The 25,443-nt window shown below is 41.2% G+C and overlaps 2 long non-coding RNA genes across 2 annotated transcripts; both read left to right on the forward strand.

The window, feature by feature from the left end:
* Positions 1 to 999: 999 nt before the first annotated feature.
* Positions 1,000 to 13,166, forward strand: LOC129492066 (uncharacterized). The gene is made up of 3 exons (XR_008660717.2): positions 1,000 to 1,051; positions 1,341 to 1,506; positions 13,081 to 13,166. It is a non-coding gene; the product is annotated as an uncharacterized lncRNA (long non-coding RNA).
* Positions 13,167 to 16,102: 2,936 nt separating this feature from the next.
* On the forward strand, positions 16,103 to 21,228 carry LOC129492065 (uncharacterized). The gene is made up of 3 exons (XR_008660716.2): positions 16,103 to 16,271; positions 19,185 to 19,287; positions 20,959 to 21,228. It is a non-coding gene; the product is annotated as an uncharacterized lncRNA (long non-coding RNA).
* Positions 21,229 to 25,443: the final 4,215 nt, after the last annotated feature.

The following is a 25,443-nucleotide window of genomic DNA, read 5'->3' on the forward strand; positions in this document are numbered from 1 at the left end:
CTAGGGGAACTTCTTTCTGTCACCTTAGATTCTGTAACTGGAGCTTGCAAATCAAACTGATAAAATACAGACTAACAGGAAAAAAAATTTTATTTCAAATGCATGTGGCAGCTTTGCAGAAAAGAAGTGAAATCCCAAAGAAACAGTTAAGCTTGAGAGCTTATATACTATTTTAACAAAGGGTGATACATTGTGAAGAAGTGACAAAAGGGGTTTCTAGGTGTGATAAATTGTGGAAAAAATTATATATATATAAAATATATATTATATATAGACAAGGGTTATTTAGTAAGTTATTTTTTAAATGCAAACGCTAGTCTCCAGTGATAAGTGTTATGTTGCATGATTAAGAGTCATTCTCCTCTTCCTGGTACAGGAGAGGGAGACGCCTTTACAATTAAAAATGTATTCCCTGTTTTTCAGGCAGAAAGAGGAAGGCCAGAGAATTCTTCCTGTATCTGTTGTTTCTCCCGTGCCTTCAGCTCAAATAATTTTTATGTCAAAGTGGCATATTTAAGGGTGGCATATTCTGATCTTTTTATTAGCATGGTTCTGTTTTTTCTTCTTTTTCTGGCCCTTTTGTGTTTAGGCTAACTTATTGGTTCATTATTTGATTCATCATGGGCATTAACTACAAAAGCTACTTTGGGGGTAAAACATTAAAGAAAGGTATAATTTTTCAGAGATTATACAAGTTCAAGTGTATTTATTAGAATATTTTTTTCTATCAGAAATACATTCAATAGCAATGTTGATTATGCCAGAGATAATTGTCCTAATGAGTGTGTGTGTCTGCCACCCAAAACCAATGTTTGGAATGGAAATTATGCTTTCCTTCTAAAGGGCAGTATTATATATTTCATTCTTCAAAAATGTAATCTAGTAACAAGAAAACTTCATTCTCAGTCTGTGGGAGGGAAGGGCAATGAACTGGCTGGTTCCATTGTTACCATGCAACAATTTATTCTGAGCTATATAAACAAAAGACATTCTTCTCAGCGATGGCCTTATTAATCAGTTTATTATTCAATGGGTCAGAATTTGCATTTTGGTGAGTAGTATCATTTTTTTCTCTTCATGTTGCCAAAGTTGTAGTCACATTACAAGAGAGCTCTAAATTAACAGCACAGACATGTAGTTTCTTCAAGAGTAGTTAACTTTATTTCAAATGAATTCTGCTTCCTCTGCCTGGCATTTCTTTACCTCTTATCTCCAAATGTCCAAATTCAACCTATCACTTAAGACCTATTTCAAATGCTGTCTGCCCATCAGCTCCTTTGAAGCTTCTCTTCCCTCTTTAAACTGCCATAGGAATAATTTTTTCTATATCTTTCCTACAGAACATACCACTTTCTACCATGCGTGCTGTTACTTAGTTGTGTGACTTACGTTGTCTACCAAAGTGAAAGCTTCTGAAGATACCATCACAGAGACCAGTACAGGGCCTCGCCCAACATGGTCTCAGTAAAGATCTCAAGAATAAATAAAAAGTGGGAAGATGACACAGTGAGTTGACAATCCTTGGTTAGCTTAGGCACTCTGTTGATTATGTTTGAAAAATTTTTCTTCACTTATTTTCAATTGGCAGATGCTCACGGGACATGATTTACTGTTAACAACAACTCAACTAAAATTTAAAACGCAGCACAGTAAATCTTAGGTAACACAACAAATGGTAAAACCAAATGCATAATTTAGTCCAATGTGAGATATAAATAGTTTAGAGGCCATACTCCCATTTTGGATTATTTGTTTGAGTGATCTCTCTATTAGCATGGGGGATAGAAGTCGACTCTGTTTATAATATACAGGTGTATTGTGGGTGGGGAACTGCTATGGAATGAACTGTGTCCTCTCCAAAAATTCATATGTTGAAGCCCCAATTCTTAATATGACTGTATTTGGAGATACAGTCTTCAGAAGGTGCCTAAGGTTAAATTAAGTCAGAAGGATAGGGCCCTAACTTGGTAGAATTTGTCCCTGTAAACAGAGCTCTTCCATGCAGGGACACAATGAGAACACAGCCATCTGTAAGCCGGGAATGGAGCCTTCACCAGAGACCAAATCAGCTGGCACCTTGTTCTTGGACTTCACAGCCTCCAGAACTGTGAGAAAATATATTCTGTTGTGTAAGCTGCCCAATCTGTTGTGTTTTGTTGTGGCAGCCAGAGCTAAGACGGGACTTAAACAGATGAAACCTTTTCACTGGGAGCCAGGTGCAACGGTGTGCACCTGTAATCCCAGTGACTCAGAAGGCTGAGGCAGGAGAATTGCTTGAGGACTGGAGCTTGAGGCTGCAGTGAGCTATGATCACGCTACTGCACTCCAGCTTGTGTGACAGAGTGAGACTCTGTCTTTTTAAAAAACAAAACAACAACAAAAAATTTTTCACGTGACTGCTTGCATTTACTTGATAAAATGTTTTTGACTGTGAACACCAATAGTGTAATCAGGGATTACTTCAGATGGAACCACTGTAGAGGGAGCTCCAGGAGAAAGAAGTCTACGGAAGGGCAGCTGATTATCTCAGCATTTTCACAAATAAACTCTTGAGTTTCCAAAAAATAACCACAGGGACCATTGCTGACATTCAGGGAAGTAAAGTCTTTTTATGGATGTGAACAGAAAGGATCCATTTCATTATCATCTTACAGTTGCCAAGAGAAATAAGTCATTCAGACGTCATGGTATGTTATAGAGGAAATATTGACAAATGTAAACTCTTGGATCATGGCAATATAAGATGAAATCTGGCTGGGCACAGTGGCTCACGCTCATAATCCTAGCACTTTGGGAGGCTGAGGCGGGCAGATTGCCTGAGGTCAGGAGTTTGAGACCAGCCTGGGCAACATGGTGAAATCCCGTCTCTACTAAATAAACAAACAAAAAACTATTAAAATAATGAATACTGCTAAGCACATTAATAGGGAAAAATGTGGAGAACCAATGTATTCCATAGAAAGATATTTACTCTGTATTTAAATAGAGTGACAATTCACTTTGTATGACACCCAAAGTTTTATTGCTTTTGTCAGTCAAAGACAGTAACCGAAATGTTGACCTTTACAAGTTCCCTACACATTAGGAAAACTGTTCTTGTAATAAAGATTCTGGCCCTGAGTAGTTGAAATTGCAGAAAATCTGCAAACATGCTGGTCCTGATGTTGGAGACTTCAGTAATTAAAGAGAGGATGTTCTTAAACCCAGTGCCCTTTCTGCTGCAGAACAGATGGGTCAACACAATACTCTCTTCTTACCAGTATGAAATGATCAAGCTGCCAATTCTACCTGTGGATAGGCTTCTGATTTCCAATATGTTAATATTCTTTTACTAAAAATAATAAATAATACTCTTCCTGGTCTACTTTTTAAGATTTTTTTTTTTTAATTTTCATTTTTTTTTTTTTTTTTTTTTTGAGACAGAGTCTCACTCCACCATCCAGGCTGGAGTGCAGTGGCATGATCCCGGCTCACTGCATCCTCTGACTCCTGGGTTCAAGCAATTCTTCCACCTCAGCCTCCCCAGTAGCTGGGACTACAGGTGTGTGCCATCATGCTTGGCTACTTTTCGTATTTTTAGTGGAGACGGGATTTCGTCACGTTGGCCACGCTGGTCTTGAACTCCTGACCTCAAATTATCCACCTGCCTCAGCCTCCCAGAGTGCTAGGATTACATGCATGAGCCACCCCACCTGGTCTAAGATTTTTATTAAAGGAATTTATTAAATGAATTTTTAATCAATTAAAAATTGATTAAAAAATGTATCAATTTTTTTAAAGAGGTGAGATCTCTCTCCCTATATTGTCAATGCAAGATTCGAGCTCCCATCCTTAAGTGATCTTCCCATCTCAGCCTCCTGAGTAGCTGGGGCTATGAGCATGCACCATCATGCCTGGCTAATGTGTTGCTATGCTTAGTTGTTAACATGTACAATAAGATTTTCTTCATGGTGGGTTCCAAAACTCTACAAGTGAGTCCTATCTCCTCAAGGGTTGATCTTCTAGTTCCAAATCGTTTTCCTATTTTAAAAGAAAGGTCTATGCCATGTGTAGGTTTTAGCCCATGATCTTCGAAGTGTCCAAGGCTAGAACTAAGAGGCTCTAGGGGATTCAATCATCATTTGGAAATGTGAGTAAGACAGATAAAACCAAAGTAAAATTGTCACATCTGGTATTGAGACATACTCCTTCTATTTTTTTGCAAAGCCTAAAAAATGTGAACTTCTTTATAAAAGTACTGTATGAAGACATTTATGTAAACAACTTTATTTCTTTAGAAACAATTCCTTTTGCTTGCTGTCTCTTGGGCTTGAGATGTATGTAGCCTTTCACTCAGGCAATAGATTTTATGCCCTGAGGAATGTGGCTTGGATGTTGTTGTGTATTCAATAGAATAAACTTGAACCATTGATGCTAAACAGTATAAAATTGTCACTGGATTCAATGGCAATCCCTGAGACAGGGCATCAGCAAAAATAAATTTTATTTAAATTAAAATTTAAAAATTTTTTGATTTTTTAAAATAATGTTTTTACAATTTCAAAGTATCGTTAAAGACTTTTTCATTATCTTTCTTTCATTGTAGTTTTCCTTTTAAAAGAAGTTACTGTGACAACCCAAATACATTTAGTAGACAATATTATTTAGGTGCCTACTTTTTTTTTTTTTTTTTTTTGAGATGGAGTCTCGCTCTGTCGCCCAGGCTGGAGTGCAGTGGCGTGATCTCGGCTCACTGCAAGCTCCGCCTCCTGGGTTCACGCCATTCTCCTGCTTCAGCCTCCTGAGTAGCTGGGACTACAGGTGCCCGCCACCATGCCTGGCTAATTTTTTTTGTATTTTTAGTAGAGACGGTGTTTCACCGTGTTAGCCAGGATGGTCTCGATCTCCCGACCTCGTGATCCACCTGCCTCGGCCTCCCAAAGTGCTGGGATTACAGGGGTGAGCCACCGTGCCCGGCCGTCTATTTTTTTTTTAAGCAATCTGTAATCTGTATTTTCATAAGAATTATGTAATTTAAATCTTAGTAAAGTTCTAAGAAGTAGACGTGGAAGACATTTTTAGCCCTATTTTATTGATGAGTATACTTGAGCTTTAGTTAATTTACCCTAGTTAAACTGCTACTTATGGCTGAAGCCAGAACTTTAGCCTAAATGCTCTGGCTTTAAATCTTGTTCCTTCTACACAATTTGGTAGGTTGCTATAATACAGTGGTTAAGGATGTGGCTGTGGGGATGAACTACCTGGTTGTGGATCTTAATGCTACTTCCCACTAGCCATATGGTCTAAGAGGTTGTTGTGTTGAATATTTCTGAGCCTCAGCCTTCTCTTGAGTAAAATATCATCAGCTATTACACCTATTGTAAAGCTGGCTCACTGTGCACGAACTATTCCAACACTGCAGCATTCTGCATCTGAGGCTGCAGTTTCTATCACTTGAACAAGACAGGTGAGAGCGAGCCCCCACACAAGTTAAGCAAAGTGGCTTTATGACTCATGGGTAGGCAGCAAGGGACAGGAGAAACCTAGGGGTCATGGTGTGCCAGTCCCCCAAGGCTCAGGAAACTGTCAGGGCAGATGCAGTCTCATATTGCACTGCAGCCGATGGACCACAAAAGCTCTCCACTCTAGGTTTTATACTCCAGGGAAAACTTGACTTCCTGGGCTAAAGCACTGTAGGAAGGATAGAAACAGAACCCAGGCTCTTTCGGCCAGTGCCTTCTCATCTCAGGATGTTGCATCCCCAGCACATTCTAAAGTTATTCTGAGAACTACCAGTGACAGAGGGGGAAGAGCTGGGTCACCAAGACCATCCAGGGAACTGCTCTGCATCTTTCTCTTGAGAAAATTGTGAGGATCAAGTAACTGACAGTGTTACTTGATCATATTTGAGGTGAACTCAGTGGAGTAAAACCATAAACCCAACCCTCTTCTTCTTCCCACTGTACCTTCCAATCCAAGTTTGGGTCAGTTCTTGTTCTGCCCCAGCGGGCAGGCCTTATAGCTTTCTGGTCCATTTTAGTCATAAGAACTTTGTAGTTTCAGTAATTAAAACACCCAGGGCAGTGTAATAATGCACAGTTAGAGCTCTTGTTCCATTTAGAGCCCCTCCCTCTGTTAGTATCACTTAGACCTGGAAGCCTGAGGTAGGGTTGGGGAGTGGTGTCTGCTGCTTCCTCAGCCCCTCCCTGCCCCACTCCTACTTTCATTCTTGGTCCCTTCAGGGCAGGTAGGGGACAGGGGACGAGAAGAGTAAGTGGCTGGAATTGTCTTAATCTAGCAGTGACACTCTCTGGCTCTGCAGATGTCCATGCAGATGCTGTCCCATGGGGCTCTTTGGAGGGTTGTGAGATGCCCAATAAGCTGGGTCCACCCCACAGCAGCTCCTGCACATGCCAGGGAGCCTCTTTGATGCTCCTCTCCTTCCTTGGGCCTCTGAAGATCCATCCTTTTCTGCCTCCCTTTTTTCCCAGGCAGTCTTCCCAGACAAAGTGCAAAGAGACCCACTGGCTCATGGCCTCTCATGCTTCTTGTCACCCCGTGTGGCTGGCCAGGAGCAGGTCTCTCCAATGCATCTTTTTTTACTTTGCAGTCTTGGACCTCAGAGCAGGATGTCACCCTTACATCTCCCAGGCTTGCATCACACATCCATTTCCTGTGCCTCCCAAGCTCCAGAGGATACAGATAAATGTGTCCCCTTGAAACCCCTCTCAGGTGTTTAAGGTGGGCAAGAGACAGCCCCTGAGCAATGGTCTCAGCATGCCAGCAGTGCTATCCAAGGTCTGTCCTCCCAACTCTTTCTCCAGCCTCCGTCTGGTTTATTACACACTCTCGGAGACAGCAGATCAGCAAACCATTACAAAACCTGCTCTCAGACACCACCTTCCAAGTCCTGAATAGATGGTCTGGACTTTGAAATGGGGGATACTTGGTACTTCCCCACCGCCAAATATCCTCTTTCACATACCGTGTGTCATGTCTAAAGCACTTATGAACTGTGTCTGGCACATAAGTGCTCAGTTAATGTTTGCTATGATTATTTCCCAAGGTCTGTTGGTATCTCTTTGGACACTTTGTCTAAATTTTATTCTGCCTCAGTTTGTCAGGGTTCTGGACAAATTGTCCACAGGGAGGACTCAGGCCTCGGCTCAGATTGGGCAAGAACAAACCACACCCCTGCCATCAGCCAAGCTCCTTGCCTACCCTGAGTCCATAGCTGCCCTTTCCAGAGGAGACCTGAGGGTGCACCCACGTAAAGGGGGCAATTTCAACGCACAAAATAAATGCTATTATAGCTGTGAAAAGGTACTACTAGGAAGGGCATAAAAGGGATGCTTACCCCTGGCTGAATGTCAAGTATAAAACAGAAACAGAGTCCTCAAGGACAAATTGTCAGGAGCCACAAGAAGGGGGTCCCTCAAGAAGCTGTGGGAATCCCGGGCAGCGGGAAGAGCCTAACAGTGTCAGGGGTAAGAGCTGGTGGGGAACCTTCATCAGCCTGGAGCAGGTCCATAAAGCTGGAATAAAAAGTGAGAAAGGAAATACCCGACGACAGGTGAGGTTTGCACCTGAGGGTGCATGTCTCTAGGCTGATCATATAAAAGATTTATTTCTTCATGTTGTACCTTTGAAGATGATCAGATTACGTTTGCTAACCATCGTGAGCTTCTTGGATGAAAAACGCATGATGAACCTTGGATAAGTATCCATACACACAGTAATCAGCCGGCAGGTAGGATTCGGTCTCTGTGCTGAATCATTTCCGTATTACATTGAAATAAGTAATACCATTCTCTTGGCAGCATTTTTGTTTTTAAAGTAAGTTGGGATGAAAGCTGGCGCCTAGGCTATTTATCCTCATCTGAAATGTGTGCAAAACAACATCGAGAAAATACTTTTTGGTATAGACGGGGAGGAGTCCTTAATAAAGCATTTATTTGCACCTGATTTCTCCTTGTTTTTACCTGGTTCATTTAATTTGACAGATCATCTACGTCTCAGTATAATGCCACGGAAATCTAATGAAGACGCATAGTGCTGAGTGCATTTTCTGTAGCGATTCAACCACTGTGGTTGGGATAACCATTGAGTTTGTCTTAGTCGGCTGAGACTGGGAGAACAAGACACACAGACCAGGCAGCTCCAACAGCAGACGTTTATTTCTTGCCGTTTTGGAAGCTGGAAGTCCAAGATCAAGGTGCCAGAGCTGGTTTCTCCTGAGGGTTCTTTCCATGGCTTGCAGAAGGCCATCTTCTCGCTCTGGCCTCCCAGTCTTCCTCTGTGTATGCATATTCCAGGCGTCTCTTCCCCTCCTGATAAGGACCCTGTCCTGTTGGATTAGGGCCTACCCTTAGGCTCTCATTTAATCTTAGTTATCTTGTTAGAAGCCCTGTCTTCAAATACAGTTACATTGGGATTTAGGGCTTCAACATGTGAATCTTTGGGGGACACCATTCATTGCAGGGCTGTCCACAAACGTTCCATTTCTTCTCCTGGGTATTTGGCAAGATTGTACCTTCCCTGCTCTTTTTGGACTTGGTTGTGGATGACTTATTTTGTTCAATGTGTGTGATGAAGAAACATGAAACCGACTAGGAAGAAGCTTTAAAATCCAGGGCATGAATCCCATTGATATGGTTTGGCTCTGTGTCCTCACCCAAATCTCATCTCAAATTGTAATTCCCAGCTATGGAGGGAGGGAGGTGATTGGATCGTGAGATCGCTTTCCCCTCATGCTGTTCTCCTCTCTCTCACCTGCTGCCGTGTGAGAGATGCCTGCATCCCCTTCCGTCATGACTGTAAGTTTCCTGATGTCTTCCCAGCCATGCAGAACTGAGTCAATTAAACCTCTTTCCTTTATAAATTGCCAAGTCTTGGGTATCTTTATAGCAGTGTGAGAACGGACTAATACACCCACATTCTCTTTCCCTGAAAACAGTCATTCTAGGCCGGGTGCGGTGGCTCATGCCTGTAATCCCAGCACTTTGGGAGGACAAGGTGGGTGGATCACCTGAGGTCAGGAGTTTGAGACCAGCCTGGCCAACATGGTGAAATCCTGTCTCAACTGAAAATACAAAAATTAGCCAGGCATGATGGCGCATGCCTATAATTGCAGCTACTCGGGCGGCTGAGGCAGGAGAATCGCTTGAACCTTGGAGGCAGAGCTTGCAGTGAGCCAAGATCATGCCACTGCACTCTGCCTGGGCTGGGCTGCAGAGTGAGACTCTGTCTCAAAATTTAAAAAACTAACAAACAAATAAACAAACAAAAAAACACAAAACAGTAGTTCTGGAGGTACACATAAATAAGATGAAGTCTTCAGTGGAGCACTGCTGACTGGTGCTGACCATTTAATGTGAATGCAACATTTTAAATATGTATACATATATACGTACATATATACACATATGTATAGCTGTGTCTCTGCGTATATATGTGTGTAGACATATATATGTCTACACACACACACTTTTTTTTTTTTTTTGAGATGGAGTCTCGCTCTGTCACCCAGGCTGGAGTGTAGTGGCACAGTCTTGGCTCACTGCAACCTCCCACTCCCAGGTTCAAGTGATTCTCCCACCTGAGCCTCCTGAATAGCTGGGATTATAGGCATGCACCACCACGCCCGGCTATGTTTTGTATTTTTAGTAATACATGGTCAGGCTGGTCTTGTACTCCTGACCTCGTGATCCGCCTGCCTTGGCCTCCCAAAGTGCTGGGATTACAGGCGTGAGCCACTGCGCCTGGCCTACACACACGCTTTTAAGAATGTTTAGCTATTGCTATTTTGCGGTTGTTTGTTGCTTGTGCATAACCTAGCCCATCCTGACTTGCACAATGGTCAAGGATTCATTTGCTGTGGCATGTGGGTTGATAAAACCCAGCATTCACCTTTACGTTCACCCTTCCTCCTATGTCAAAATACAGTATACCACTGTAGTTATTTTGGCAAATAATTTTCTTGTGTTCCTTTTTAAGAGTGAGTCTGTTGATATCTACAAAATATGTTATTTAACCTGGCAATTCTTTAATACCAACTTTTCTCCTGGGCTGGACACCAGCCTTTCCAAATGGCTGATTGAACTCTTCCCATGAATGAGCTGCCAGCGCCTTAAGTCCGACAAGCTTGAGAACATACTTACTCTTCCCTTCAACCCCAGGACTTTCTTCTCATTGCCATTTTTCTAATCATCCTGCTTGCAGACTGCAGATAACTTTTAGGTGTGTGTTGAGGGGAGGTATGTATAGTATGCCTTTTAAATCTCTCCACTTAAAAAAATCGTTTTGGAAAATTTCAAACATTTACAAAAGTCAACAGAACTTTATAATAAATCTCCTTGTACCTATCATCCAGCAACTAATGATCAAATCATATAACAAGTCTTGTGGCTTTTTTCCTATATCTACCCCCCTTAGATCATTTTAAAGCTATAAATGTTTCAGTATTTATCTCTAAAAGATAAGAATTTTTCTTTTTGGCAAGAAATAGCCACAATTCTATTATTCCTCTGAAAAGTAATTAACAGCAGACAATATTTCCAGGCAGTATTCCCCTTTCCCTAGTTGCCAATTTTCTTGATTTTTTTTTTTTTTTTTACTGTGGTTGTCATTTGTATGAATCAAATTGAAATATGGTTCATACATTGCAATTACTTGTTATGTTTCTTCGGCCTCCATTGGTCTATAGATGCTCTCTCCCTAGTCTCTCTCTCTCTTTCTCCTCTTACCCTTACAATTAATGTGCTGAAGAAGCCAGTGTGCTTGTCCTGTAGGGTTTTTCAAACGTCAGGATTTTATTGATTGCATTTCTATGAAAGTTTGTTTAGCATATTCTATGCTCCCCTACATTTACTATAAATTGATAGTTTGATATAGAGGCATGATATGCATTATTTGACAAATTACTGCATGATGACGTATAACCCTTTTCATTGCCATTTGATATGGTTTGGACCTGTGTCCCTACCAAAATCTCGTGTTCAATTTTAATCCCCAATGTTGGAGGTGGAGCCTAATGGGAGGTGATTGGATCGTGGAGATAAGTTTCTCATGAATGTTTTAACACCATCCCCATGGTGTCGTTCTCGTGATCGTGAGTGAGTTCTGGCAAGATCGGGTTGTTAAAGGTGTGTAACACCTCCCCTCTCCTCCTGCTCCTGCTGTGTGAGACACTTCACTCCCCCTTTGTCTTCTGCTATGATTGGAGGCTTCCTGAGGTCTCCCCAGAAGAAGTCGCTATGCTTCTTGTACAGCTTGCAGAACTGTGAGCCAATTAAACCTCTTTTCTTTATAAATTACCCATTCTTTATAGCAGTGTGAGAACAGACTGATACCCATTCCAAACCTCCCCTTGTGTACCAACCTGCCACCTGCCTTCTAGCTTTATTTCTGACCCTCTTCCTCCCATCCTGAAGTAACACAGTGAAGTTACTCTTCTGTCTTTGTTTATTCCATTCGCTTTACATCATACCCTTGGCTCATGCTATCCTCTCTCCATCAATACTTTATTTATTCTACGGTTCATCATAAACGTCTCTCCCATCTGAGTCTCTTCCTGAGCCGTTCTGTTATGAAGCCAAGCTGTTCTCCAGCATTTTCCTGCATTTTATGTGTCTCTTTAGAGCACCATTTCTGTGCTTTGTGTCATAATCATGAGCATCCTTGTCATTGGCTCTCTGCAGGACAACTCATTTCTTGTTTTTTTTTTCACCCTTATTTCCTATGTGGCAACCCTGTTTTCTAACTCACAGGTAAATGCAGTAAATCCGTATTTACCTCCTAAATACAGATTTGTAGAATTATATTAACTATGAAGTATTAGCCATAATCTCAAATAATATCCGATTTATTAAAATAGAGATTTAGAGATTCACATATCTAAATATTCACATTGTAAATATTTATATATATAATCTGTGAATTCTAAGGCACTACACCTGCCCATGTTTTTCTGATTCATTCAGAAAAACATCAGAATTCTGCAGAGAGATAATTTACCAAACCATTATGCTCCCTATTGCCATTCAGTAAGCTAGGAGGACAAATGATTCTCTCCCTTTTCTACCTGTCCTTCCTCTCACTCCAGTCTACAGAGACACCACCTTCCTTAGCAAATACAGTGGCTCAATTGATCTGACATGGTATAGACTCCTTGGTCTGGGTCTGTGTCATTGGAATGCGTGTGTGCTCTGACTGATCCACTAGGATACAGCTTGAAAGATAAGGTTTTTGAAAATCAGCTTTCGGGAGTAATAGAGTAATAGAAAACTCGCCTACCTTAGCTGGGAGCACCTTTGAGAGAGGGCTTCCCACACTTCACGGTCCTGTACCCTGAAAAGCCAGAAGGAAAAAGCAGGTGAATAATTTGTGTGTCTGTTGCTATGACAACTAACCCAGTCACTTCGGAGAGGATATGGACAATTATGCCAAGGCGGGGATTCTCAGCCACGAGCCCTCTGAGTCATGCTACCAAAGAGAATGCTCCAAACACCCGCTTGGCAACATATAAAATGAAATCAAGTGCATCAGAATTTGCACCCTGTTTTAGGGAGACACTTGTAAGAGATGCCATAAATGACTTACTGATAAGTGCCAGCAACCAGAATAAATTGCCATGGTGCATCATTTCACCACGTCCAAATAGGAATAGGAAACATCTGGGAGGCTCCGAAGACTCCTAAGTCTTGCCTAAGGTCATACTTGGGGAACTGTGGATAGTCATAGAGAAAAGGACCACTTTCTTACGTTCTCAGAATCCCAAGATCTCCAGGCGGCAGCCAACAGCTTATGGCGGTTGTTGAAAAGGAGCTTAATTTTAGGTGTCGAATAAATGTGAGGCTCCATCTTATTCTCCATGTCATGACAAGGTGGAGTCCTGAAAATACCTCTGCTTGTGATTCTAGCTGTACTGTTATCTGAATTCTGAAAATGGCTATTGAAGGATTTGAGATTACTGGTAGAGTTCTCCTGAGAATCCAGTTGGGTTTGAAATGTGAGCCCTCTACTGAATATGGGTTCTTCGAGAGTAAAAAAGGCCAACATTTTTATCTTGTGAAGCAAGGTAGATTTGTTTTTCTCTCTTAGGTATGGAAAATGTTATCTGTGGGAGGAATAAAAGTCAAACATATGATGTGTCAACGAATGACTTTCACTTTGATTTTGAAAACACCACCAAGAGTTTGGAATGGAAAGGTAAAAGTGTTTCTGAAAATGGTGTGCTTTGTGTGTGCGTGCGTGTGTGTGTGTGTGTGTGTGTGTGTCTAGTGGGGACAAGGGCAGCATTGGAGACCTTTAGGAGGCATGAAGTCCAAAGATGTTGGAATTGTTATTTTCTTGGTTTCTTCCTGAGGTGCTAAATTTTAGCACAGCACTACGTGCTCCTTAATTAATGATTAAACAAATTCAATTCATGATTTAACTTAATTAAACAACTAATGAATTTGTGTATGCAGGAATCATTACTATGGTGTTTGAGGCAGGCCTCTAGGGCACAGTTAGCTCAGTGCTGCACAGCTTGGTAAACAGGGCCCCGAGCCGTGCACAATCATCTCTGCTTTAAACACCACACCCCTGCTATAGACCACCTTTTATTTATGAAGATAACAGTTTGGGTACGTTTCCTAAGGAATGCATGTGCTGAAATGTACTCCCAATAGTGACCATCAGTTTTTTTTTTTAAAGCTATTTAGGCCCATCCTAGAAATGCTCAAGACAACTCACTTTAGAAGGACAAAACATAATCTTGTTATATTTTTAGATACTCTCATTTTACCTTGAACGCACACTCACATCACATACATCCAGCTTAAAGGCCTCTCTGTGAAATAGCAAATTTGAAATGAAATAGAGTTTTCATTACTTTTCAAGTGGAGGCTTCTACCTTGGGGTAACTAAATGCTTTTCTCTCTCCTGTGTGGAGGTGCTATTTTGGAACAAATGGAAGAAATAGAAGAAGAAAGGCAACAGATACGCATGGAAACTTAAGATCTGTCTAGTGTGTTTGATTCATTAGCCTATTTGAGATAGTTTCATTTTGATTTTCAAGCAGAAAACCTGGGCTTAGTGAGACGAAGCATCTTGCCCAAGGTCATTCAGCTTCCATGTAGCGTGGCTGGACTCCCTCCTCATGTCAGTCTGAAACTGTGCTACACTATCCATTTAAACAGCATTCAGTGTGTGCCTAATTGATAGCTTTGGGATCTAATATACTTGACAACATCTTGTTTTCTAAGGTAGGCAAACATTTCCCTTGAAATCTCATGGACACCATTAATTTACTTAGCAAATCATCTTACCTCTGGCTAGTGCCAAGGAAAACTGCAGTGATCCCCTGTCTTTATGATCACTCACTTCGAATTAGTGAAGTCCCATCTAACGAGGTTATGCCACAGATTATACAAAAGACATAGAGGCTTCATAACTGGGTTATTCTTGTAGTGCGGGCCTAGATTTAGAATAAAATGTTGATGAGAAAAAGCAAAGGGGTATTGGCAATGTCTATTTGGGAAAAGAAAAGCTGTAAGTTGTATTCTTGTCTTTCTTTTTTAATTTGGGGGATGTATTTAAAAGACTAAAATGGATGCTTTATGTCATGTTCTGTGTATCTATATTTTGGAGACTGAGTTGTCTCAATTTATTACTGTTTTCATTCTGTGTAGACAAGTCATAGATTTTCTGATTTGATCTTCCTGCCAATTCTAGCCTTTCTGTACAAGAAACTAGCTCAGTGGGAGTAAATGAATTAAAATGAGCTAGTAGAGGTGTTTCAGCAAACTCCTGAGTCTATATTTATTGATTACTCCTGGACTCTTCTAAACTGTGCCTTTTCCCTAAACAGAAAGCAATGTGAAATACATTAGTCAACAGCTGCTGCATTCACAGAACACAGAATCTGGGAATTAGAGATTCTTTTAGGGTAAGCAAATGGCAGAGGACGCATTTGTGTACAAAAAGTCCACAAATGCTTGCATCCTTAGCTGTTGGTAAGACCCTATTCACCAGCCTGGACGTTTCCTAAGAGCACATGCTCCTGGACTTGAGCTTCCAAAAAGTGATGTCGTGGGGGGTGGATTAAATCTCGCCATAAGAAGATAGGGCCGAGGTCCGAATGGAAACAGAGCAAAGTTCCTGTTCCTTTTCTCTCCTCAAACTATAAACTGCCTCCCAGGAGAAAAGGCAAATATGAGGTTCCCTGAAGTAACCTAATTCTCAGTCAAGATAAGCAAGAAATTCTAACACACATTAATTTGTCCTAGTTCTTCAGTTTGGGAATCCTTTTGTCTTTTATTCAAATGCAGAGTCCTTATAATTTGTTATTATTTAACCATTTCTTGATGAGCACCTCGAAATAAATTTCTCTTAGGTCTTAGGGCCAGAAAAATCTGTACCTTTGGGTAATAACTGATTTGTTTTGGTTTCATGTACACCATGACTCTGACATCTGATCACATTATCTTAGCAACTATCTGAGACCTATCGCCTATTTTCCTACCCTTATTTCACTTCCATGCAAATTTCTATCCTCTATATTTTTAAATATTTTATTATAATGGCAGGCCCACTGAGAAAAGAAACCTCAGACTATCCAAATATAAATTTGTATTTAGTAGGCCACGTGCAGTGGCTCATGCCTGTAATCCCAGCACTTTGGGAGGCTGAGGTGGGCGGATCACGAGGTCAGGAGATCGAGACCATCCTGGCTAACACGGTGAAACCCCCGTCTCTACTAAAAATACAAAAAATTAGCCAGGCGTGGTGGCAGGCGCCTGTAATCCCAGCTACTCGGGAGGCTGAGGCAGGAGAATCGCTCAAACCCGGGAGCAGGGGTTGCAGTGAGCTGAGATCACGCCACTGCACTCCGGCCCGGGTGACAGAGCGATACTCTGTCTGAAAAAAAAAATTGTATTTAGTAAGGTGAGTCCACTCAATTCGTTTTTGTATGAGCAAGCTTTACAAATATAAACACATATACACATAGAAACATATAAAAGGCCTGGACTTTTCACTTGGGTTTTTTGCTTGCTCCATGAATGGAACATATCATGAGTGTGCTTGATGACTCTTTCCTCTGAAAATTCATAATCATTTCCTTTTGGCTTCTAGATGAAGATCTCTGCAGGCTTCATACTAAGAGAAACTTTTCTTTGCTGTTCTTGACCTTGTCCTACTGTATTGCTTTAGGAGTTCCACAGGATGGCTGACTGAGCGGATACATATCATAATAACAGTGGCTGTAATTGCTAACACTCAGCACTCACAATACGCTTTACTAATAGGTGGTTAACTCTTCCTCATAGCATTCTGCAACATATGATTTAGACATTATTTACAAATGCAAAATAAACTTTAAGAGAGGTCAGGTAACTCACACAAGGCCACCCTTATAAATTGTGCTACAGAGTTTCAAACTCTTCATGTCGTGGTGAAAGCTCTCCCCTATGTATTTTCTTTCTACTCTATGAAAACACTCAACATGCCCTTTTAATAGGAGCCCTTGTTTTTCAAGTCCCTGTTCCGAAATTTTCAAGCATATCAATACTATGACTAAAGAGCAATGTAATCAGAGCATCTGTTCAGGTTGCACACTGCACAACTTTAAGTGTCATTCATATAGACTACAATATGACCACAATGTGAATGGCGCCCCCTAGAGTTGTGCTGTACCTAACCTGTGCAACCATTCGTGGGTGCTCTGGGAGAAGACAGGCTCTCTCAGAGGTTCCATTCTATTCTTAAATGGGATACATGTATCTTTCATATCTGAGACTCTCTAAGTAATTTGAAACATGGCTCAGAAATGTCCCCTTATGATTCTTTTCTTCCCCTTTGATTTTCCTTATAAAACTAAATGAAATCCAAAGAGCTGAGAAAAAGTCCTAAATATGAAATGGCGTCATTGTTGTGCTCTGACAGCATACAGCAAATCCTGAATTGGGTAATCCTGCTTTCATTCATTCAGATAAACTCCTAGAAGAATGCCTGATACCTCCTTTGCTAAGCAAACCTTCCAGGGCAAATTGCCTCATCTCCTCCACTGACTGTATGTTTATCCCAGATGGAGATGCCGGGGACCCCATGTCATTATCCCTCAGTGGTCATGCCGGGAAATGCTTTCTGTAATTGCTGGAATGATCTTCTGCTACCTTTTCTTGAGCACAGTTGCAGGGACATTTCCATAGCTTCTTTATTTTCTATATTGAGAAAGAGAAAAGGCAACTTAGAGCTACATCCAAGAAGAGGCATCTCAGTGATCTCTGGTTAGCAGAATATATTTCATATCCCCAGTACAAACACGTTTTGGTCACAGAATAACCAACTCGTGTAATCTTGGAGTGTCTTCTAAATTTTTCCATGCTTATTAACCCCAAAACCCATTCCTATTATTCATATGATCAGAAAGCATTTTATAGTACACATCTAATCCATCTGTCTTTATGATGCTTCCCTGCCCATAACAAGCTGATAATACAAACCAGAACCACATCACAATAAAACATGCAAAAGCAAGTAGCAATTTAGTAGCAAATATTGGTATTACACATAGGCCTGTGATGAGTAGATTTTAAGTGTCAGGATTTTAAAGTACATATATAATTGGCATGGATCTTAGAGAGAGTAGTCATTATAATTTCATGTTTAGGCAGGAAATTTGATGATGTTAGCAGCTTTTTCCTTCTCGATCTGGAAAGATTTTGGGGTAGGGGATAAAGAGAAATAGACTCAAATTGATTAAAGGAGAGTCTAGTTTCAGAGAATGTAGAAGTGGTAGCAGAATGACAGACACTGATAAAGGCAACATAAAGTTGGAGACAGGGTTTTCAACCGTTTCCTCATGGGAAAATTGAGACACCTGCCTCACTGTGTTATGGAAGGGCTGAGCTGAGGGAAAGTTCGTGAATCCCTGATGTGAGACATTTCCAGAAGAACAACATACTTTTCCATAAGACACATAGCTGAACTCCTTTGCTTCCTGGAATCTTGAATAAAATATTTCTATAAGGTGCTCCCGGGGGCCTAAAGATGACCAGAAGTTGTTGCTAACAATTAGTGGATATCAAAAAATTCAGTGGAAACTACATTTATTTTCCTTTGCAATTTACAAAAGCGTAAGTGCTTATTGCACTGTGGGGGGGGCTATTATCTATTTTTACTTCTGCTTCATTAAGAAACTGATCCAAATGATGTTTTAAGAGAAAAGGAAAGGAAAGAAAAGCTTCTTAGCAGGAGGTGGTGAAGAATGGCCTCTTTTCTGGTCAGCTTTTCTGCTCCCTCCGTGCAGACCAAGTTCTGCTGATCCCTTTTGTGTCACTCTTGCTGCTCTTGGTCTTTGCTCACCTGGGCTTGGGTACCACGTGCTCACATCAAAGTTCCCACTCTCAGCCTATACACAAAGGGAATCTCACACATAATCATCATCATTTGTATTTTTAAGTAGGTTTCCTTCCTCCAATATGCTCTGCAAAACACTACTTGCCGCTAAGCCCTTGTTTCAGGGAAAGCCTCATTCTGTGCTGCACAATGCCATGATCTGCCTTCTCCTGTGCTGCTCTGAACATTTTGTGTCCTGAATCCCTTTTGGACTAAAAATAGGCCACGGCCATTCTGTACATATTTATGTAACAAGTGCTTACTTGGATTCTCATTTAAGTCTTCCAACGCTCTTAATGAAATAGCCCTACTATCATCATCCACACCTGCAAATGGGGTTGATGAGAGAGAGAGAAGGGAAGTGGCAGGTGCAGGGCCGGGCTGGATTTAGACCCAGGTGATCTCAGCACAAATCTTGATTTATTTTTGGTCACATTGTCTTAATCATTGAGTTGGCTTCTGTATTGTGGCCATGGAAAGGGCCAATTCTAGAACTGTATGTGAGACAAATAACATCCTTAATAAGATGTGGATTGAAAATGGATTCTTCATTTGGAACAAACGTGGGTGCCAAGATCTTCCCTTGAAACTCTCAAGCCTTTTGCTTATTAACCTCTTCACAAGGCCCAGTATCGTGTATGCCACAGAAGTACTTGGCACAAGGCCCAGCCCTCAGAACATTAAATAAGGGCCAGTTCCCTTTCTCTTTGCTGTCTTTTTGCAGGCAGGGGTAATGCTATGTTCTGTGTGATACATATCTATGCATCTTATTTTTTTATGGGGCTTTTGACTTATTTCAAGTGTCTGATTAATCTTCACAGAAGTGATGATGATGACGATGAGCATGATGATGATGATGGCCTTGATGGTGATGCTGCCAATCTTTTCTGCATAGCCCTCTGAGAGTTCAGACTGTCATCTAAGGTACATGGCATGACAACATGCATGAAATGTTTCATGGTTTGCATGACTCCTGACCACCACAGCTGCCTGCGCCCTCTGACAGCCCAGCACAGTGAGACGACAGTGAGGCATCTGTTCCTGTGAACTTGTAAATACCAAGGTTGGTGCATAGCATGGGCGCCTCTGAAGCTCAGTTCCATACTCGTGTCAGAGGACAGCATCCAACAGTCAGGCCAGGCAAAAATATTTTGTAAGAAGAATACATATTCCTGGGAGAGCTGAGAGAGCATTAGACAGAGCTCCTTTGCCTTTGCCAAGCAGCCGTCATATTCATGAGTATGTTCAGAGAAGATGACGTCTTGATGGGCTCAGCTCAGAATGCGCAAACCGGGCTGAGAATACATGCATATTTTTAAGCTCACAATCAAACTCACCTTAACCCTGAGTTTTAAGGAATCAAATATAACAGAGAAAATCTGCATCCATGCCATATGATAAAACCATGGAACTGAGGGAGGTTGTGTGTGTGTGTGTATATATATATATATATAAAATTCTGTAATTCAACCACATTCTAGCGTGGGCTCCTTATGCTATCTGTACTTCCATTTATTAAAAGGAAGACAGTTTCAGAAATTGTCAGTGTCAGAAGCTATAGGTGCAGTGACAACGGCAACCAGACAAGGCAACCTTCTTTTCTCAGGAGAACTCCATGTTTCCCAAAACTGAGTGGGGCAAAGGATCCTCTGAAAAGTTCTGCACCCCATTTTCAATGTGGCCCCCATACTCTGCAGAAATAAGTTGTTGTAGAAGCAATTTGAAATCTCCTATTTAACCTCCACAGGTGTTCAGACATGACTCACCTCAACGTGATAGTCTAGGGTAAAATTAAAACCATGCATTTTATTTATTTATTATTTATTTATTTATTTATTTATTTTTAGAGATAGGGTCTCACTTTGTTGCCCAGGCTGGAGTGCAGTGGTGTGATCCTGGCTCCCTGCAACCTCAGACTCCTGGGCTCAAGCAATCCTCCCCCATCAGCCTCCCAAGTAGCTAGGACTACAGGTGTGCACCACTATGCCCAGCTAATTTATTTCATTTTGCAGAGACAGGGTCTCACTCTGTTGTCCAGGCTAGTTTCAAACTCCTGGCCTCAAGCAATCCTCCCACCTTCACTTCCCAAAGTGCTGGGATTACAGGCATGAGCAACTGCACCCAGCCAAAACTAGGAATTTTAAAATGAGTAGGAAAATCTGCATGTTGCTATTACAATGGTTTATATTAGTCAACCAGACGATGAAGAACCAGGGAAAGTCTACACTACACAATATTCCTAACATTCATGTACTAGTCACTCACTACTTAAATATAGTACAGAAAACACATATTTTTTTCTGAAATATAGTTTGAAGCTTCTCTGACAACTTCAAAGCCTACTTTCTAAGTATCAGGTTTTGGTGATGCAGTTTCTTTTCTAAGGACACAGCAAAAGACTCAAACCTAACACTGCTTTTTACCAGTAGAAGGAAAGGAAATGCAATTTAACCACTCACACAGTGAAAAATTCAGCAGGGCTTTAAGCTGTGTGCAACGAAATTAACTTGAGACAGTGAGGCCAACTATATTTTGAAAAATTAAAATTTAGCAGCCCAGATAGGTTAATTTTTTCCTTCTCTTCATCTGATGTAGTTTCTATTAAAAGTTGGAGGACAAATGTTGACAGGCAGGACAGAAGGTGAAATGGAAACAAAAGCAGCTTGCTGAGGGGTCCTGCGGTGACTGTCCAGCCTTTCCAGCCGCTGAATCACGGGACACGCTCGAGGACACTCACCTGTTAGGCTCGCCAGGACCCTCTGAGTGAGGACAAAAAACATACTCTTCATTTTATATTAGAAAAATGGTGAGAGTTCAACTGATCCATAAGGTCTTATAAAAAACAATAAACAAAGCTACATCCTTTCTTGGTCTGAATTCCACAAATTAGAAGTCAGTGAGGATTTGGCGCTCATTGCCATCCTCCTGTTATGCTAGTACATTCTATTCTGTTCTATTCTGTTCTATTCTATTCTATTCTATTCTATTCTATTCTATTCTATTCTAGCTGTGTTTTTTAAGACAGTGTCTCTCTCTGTTGTTTAGGCTGGAGTGCAGTGGTGTGAACATGGCTCACTGTAGCCTCGAGTTCCCAGGCTCAAGCAATCCTCCCACCTTAGCCTCTGAAGTAGCTGAGACTACAGGTACACACCACCATGTCCAGCTAATTTTTGTAATTTTTTTTGTTTTTTGTTTTTGTTTTTGTTTTTGGGGAAACAAGGTCTCTCTGTGTTGCCCAGGCTGGTCTCGAACTCCTGGGCTCATGCCATCCTCCCACCTTGACCTTGTGAAGTGCTAGGGTTACAGGTATGAGCCACTGCACCCAGCCATTTCTTTTATTTTTCATTTTCAGTTTTTGAGATAGAGTCTCACTCTGTTGCCCAGGGTGGAGTGCAGTGGCACAATCTTGGCTCACTGCAACTTCTACCTCCCGGGCTCAAGTGATCCTCCCGCCTCAGCTTCCCAAGTAGCTGGGACTACAGGCATGTGCCACTACGCTCAGCTAATTTTGTGTTTTTTTTTTTTTGTATTTTTAGTAGGAACCGGGTTTTGCCATGTTGGCCATGCTGGTCTTGAGCTCTTGACCTCAAATGATCTGCCTGCCTTGGCCTCCAAAAGGGCTAGGATCACAGGCGTGAGCCACCGCACCCAGCCATTAGCTTTTATTTTAATAAAGCATATTCTTTCTCTTTTTTTAGTTAGGACAAAACCTCTGATTTAAAAGCAAACTTCCCAGTATTTTTTTTTTTTAGAGATACGGGATAAATAGCTAGAAAATTTTGATGCCTGCTTTTCATAACCCTGATCATTTTAATGCAGTTATTTGTTTTAATTTCCAAGCAGCACATAGAAGGTAATAGGATGGTGATGAATCCTGTGGGCCTGGATTCGGACTGCCTGAGGTCAGATCTTGGCTTCGGATCTTGCTGGCTTGAAGAGCCTGGGCGAGTGAAGACAATATTATACTCACTCCACAGCAGTGTTATGAGAATGAAAGGTCAATGCATTTTTTAGGCATTTTGTGAGAAAAAAAAACTGTTTGGTCTCGTCCTTTAGAATATTTAGGGTCCTGTTTCTTTTTATTCCTTTGCATTAGCAATGATTGGTAGAATAATGTTGGATAGCAACAGTTACAGCAGGCAGAGATAACTTGCCTTTTAAAATTATAATGGGAATATGTATTTTTAATATGTCACTTTCAAATATTATATTAAAAAGAGCTTCCTTTTATTCCTAACTTGCAAAGCATTTTCATCACAAATGGGTCCTGAATTTTATCAAATGCTTTTTCAGCATCAGTTGAGAGGATCACATGATTTTTCTCCTTTAACCTGTTAAGCCAATTACCTGATTAAAGTTGCATAGTATTTGCAGTACGAGGATAAGCCTGACTTGGTCATTATTTTAATATACTTAAGATCTAATTGTTCATAGTTTATTTAGGATGTTAGTATCTACATGCATATAAGAAGCCTATTAGTTATATCTAAGACAAGTCAGGCAATAGTAGATCAATGACAACAATTGGTGATCGCTATACAGAATGGTTAATGGGTAGAAAAGAGAAATAGCCGAAGATTAAGGGAAGATTTCACGCTCAGAAGATATGGACTCAAAGTCCTCTTGTCTAGAGTTAGGAGGGGAACCTCTGGGCACCCTGGGTATAAAGCACTGTGCTCCTTTCCACATAAATCCTCACGGAAGCCCCTGTGCAGGTTGCTGCAGGTTCCCCCAGAGGTGTTCCAACATGATTCAGGGCTGGAGAAACTTTTCTATCAGGCAGACAAAAAACTGTGTTGCTGCTTGGGAATTTAAAAAAAGGGCCAGGCACAGTGGCTCACGCCTGTAGTCCCGGCACTTTGGGAGGCTGAGGTAGGAAGATCCCTTGAGCCCAGGAATTTGAGACCAGCCCGGGCAACAAGACCCCGTCTCTACAAAAAAATTTTTAAGGCCAGGCATGGTGGCTCACGCCTGTAATCCCAGCACTTTGGGAGGCCAAGGTGGGCGGATCACGAGGTCAGGAGATCGAGACCATCCTGGCTAACATGGTGAAACCCCGTCTCTACTAAAAATACGGAAGTTAGCCGGGCGTGGTGGCGGGTGCCTGTAGTCCCAGCTACTCGGAGAGGCTGAAGCAGGAGAATGGCGTGAACCCGGGAGGCGGAGCTTGCAGTGAGCCGAGATTGCGCCACTGCACTCCAGCCTGGGCGACAGAGCGAGACTCCGTCTCCAAAAAAAAAAAAGAAAGAAGAAAAAAGAAAATAGGTTTATGAACACATCCAAAAATATTTAGGTAAGTGTAGGCATCTAATTGTAGAAAAGTAGAGTTTTTAAATTTCATTATATATAATATATACACATATTTTCTTTTTTTAAATTTAAATTTAATTTTTTTATTATACTTTAGGTTTTAGAGTAGGTGTGCACAATGTGCAGGTTTGTTACATATGTATCCATGTGCCATGTTGATTTCCTCCACCTATTAACTCGTCATTTAGCATTAGGTATATCTCCTAATGCTGTCCCTCCCCCCTCCCCCAACCCCACAACAGTTCCCGGAGTGTGATGTTCCCCTTCCTGTGTCCATGAGTTCTCATTGTTCAATTCCCACCTATGAGTGAGAACACGCGGTGTTTGGTTTTTTCTCCTTGCGATAGTTTACTGAGAATGATGTTTTCCAGTTTCATCCATGTCCCTACAAAGGACATGAACTCATCATTTTTTATGGCTGCATAGTATTCCATGGTGTATATGTGCCACATTTTCTTAATCCAGTCTATCGTTGTTGGACATTTGGGTTGGTTCCAAGTCTTTGCTATTGTGAATAGTGCCTCAATAAACATACGTGTGCATGTGTCTTTATAGCAGCATGATTTATAGTCCTTTGGGTATATACCCAGTAATGGGATGGCTGGGTCAAATGGTATTTCTAGTTCTAGATCCCTGAAGAATCGCCACACTGACTTCCACAATGGTTGAACTAGTTTACAGTCCCACCAACAGTGTAAAAGTGTTCCTATTTCTCCACATCCTCTCCAGCACCTGTTGTTTCCTGATTTTTTAATGATGGCCATTCTAACTGGTATGAGATGGTATCTCACTGTGGTTTTGATTTGCATTTCTCTGATGGCCAGTGATGATGAGCATTTCTTCATGTATATACACATATTTTCTATCTATCTGTCATCTATCTATCTATCTATCTATCTATCTATTATCTATCTATCTATCTATCTATCTATCTATCTATCTATCATCTATCCATCTGTCCATCCATCCATCCAGCCATGTATCCATCCATCTATCCTATCTATCTATCTATCTATCATCTATCTATCTATCTATCTATCTATCTATCTTCCTCGCCAAAAAAAAAAAAAAAAAGTCTCACCTATATCAGCACCACAGAAAGTGTACTGGGTTGGATTTGACCTTATCTGTCAATGACAATGTTTCTTACACTAACGGAAACATTCCAGCAAGGGGTCCGGATTTGTCAACAGCAGAAACACACGGATCCTTTCTTTAATGAGTGCAGCGCAGTGCACAGGCCGCTGGAGTTGTAGTGCAGCCATGAAGAAGAGAAAAAGGGAATCTAGATGGGCAGCCTCCTTTGCTTTGTGTCCCTCACACTCTTGACTATCTTCTCCCTTTGACACGGGTGGACTGGTTGCTTGGGGCTCTTTTCACTCAGAACCCCACATTTGGAAGGGTCAGCTTTGTTTCTTTTTCATCTAATTTTTGTCTAATTTCTGGGTTTCCCGCTGAAGCATGTGAAAACTAGATCATTCCACCTTGTGATTTTGGAATATCAGATAAGGCAGTCCCTGAGCCGTCTGTCATTGCACATGCTGTGTTTCCCAACTGAAATAAATTGCAAAATTCTGAACGATCAAAAAGAATTAGGGTAATGCTAATGTCCACTGTTTTTACATTCTTCTTTTGCAATTCTCCATATTGTTTCATTTTACTAAATAGTTTCAATTCAACTCCTCAAATAAAATGTATCACAGAAGTGTTAAAGGATTAGAATCATTGAGGACTATGAAGAATCGAAATTTTCTCCTATGTGATTATATG

This window comes from Symphalangus syndactylus, chromosome 10 (genome assembly GCF_028878055.3).
Source record: "Symphalangus syndactylus isolate Jambi chromosome 10, NHGRI_mSymSyn1-v2.1_pri, whole genome shotgun sequence".
Lineage (NCBI taxonomy): Eukaryota > Metazoa > Chordata > Mammalia > Primates > Hylobatidae > Symphalangus > Symphalangus syndactylus.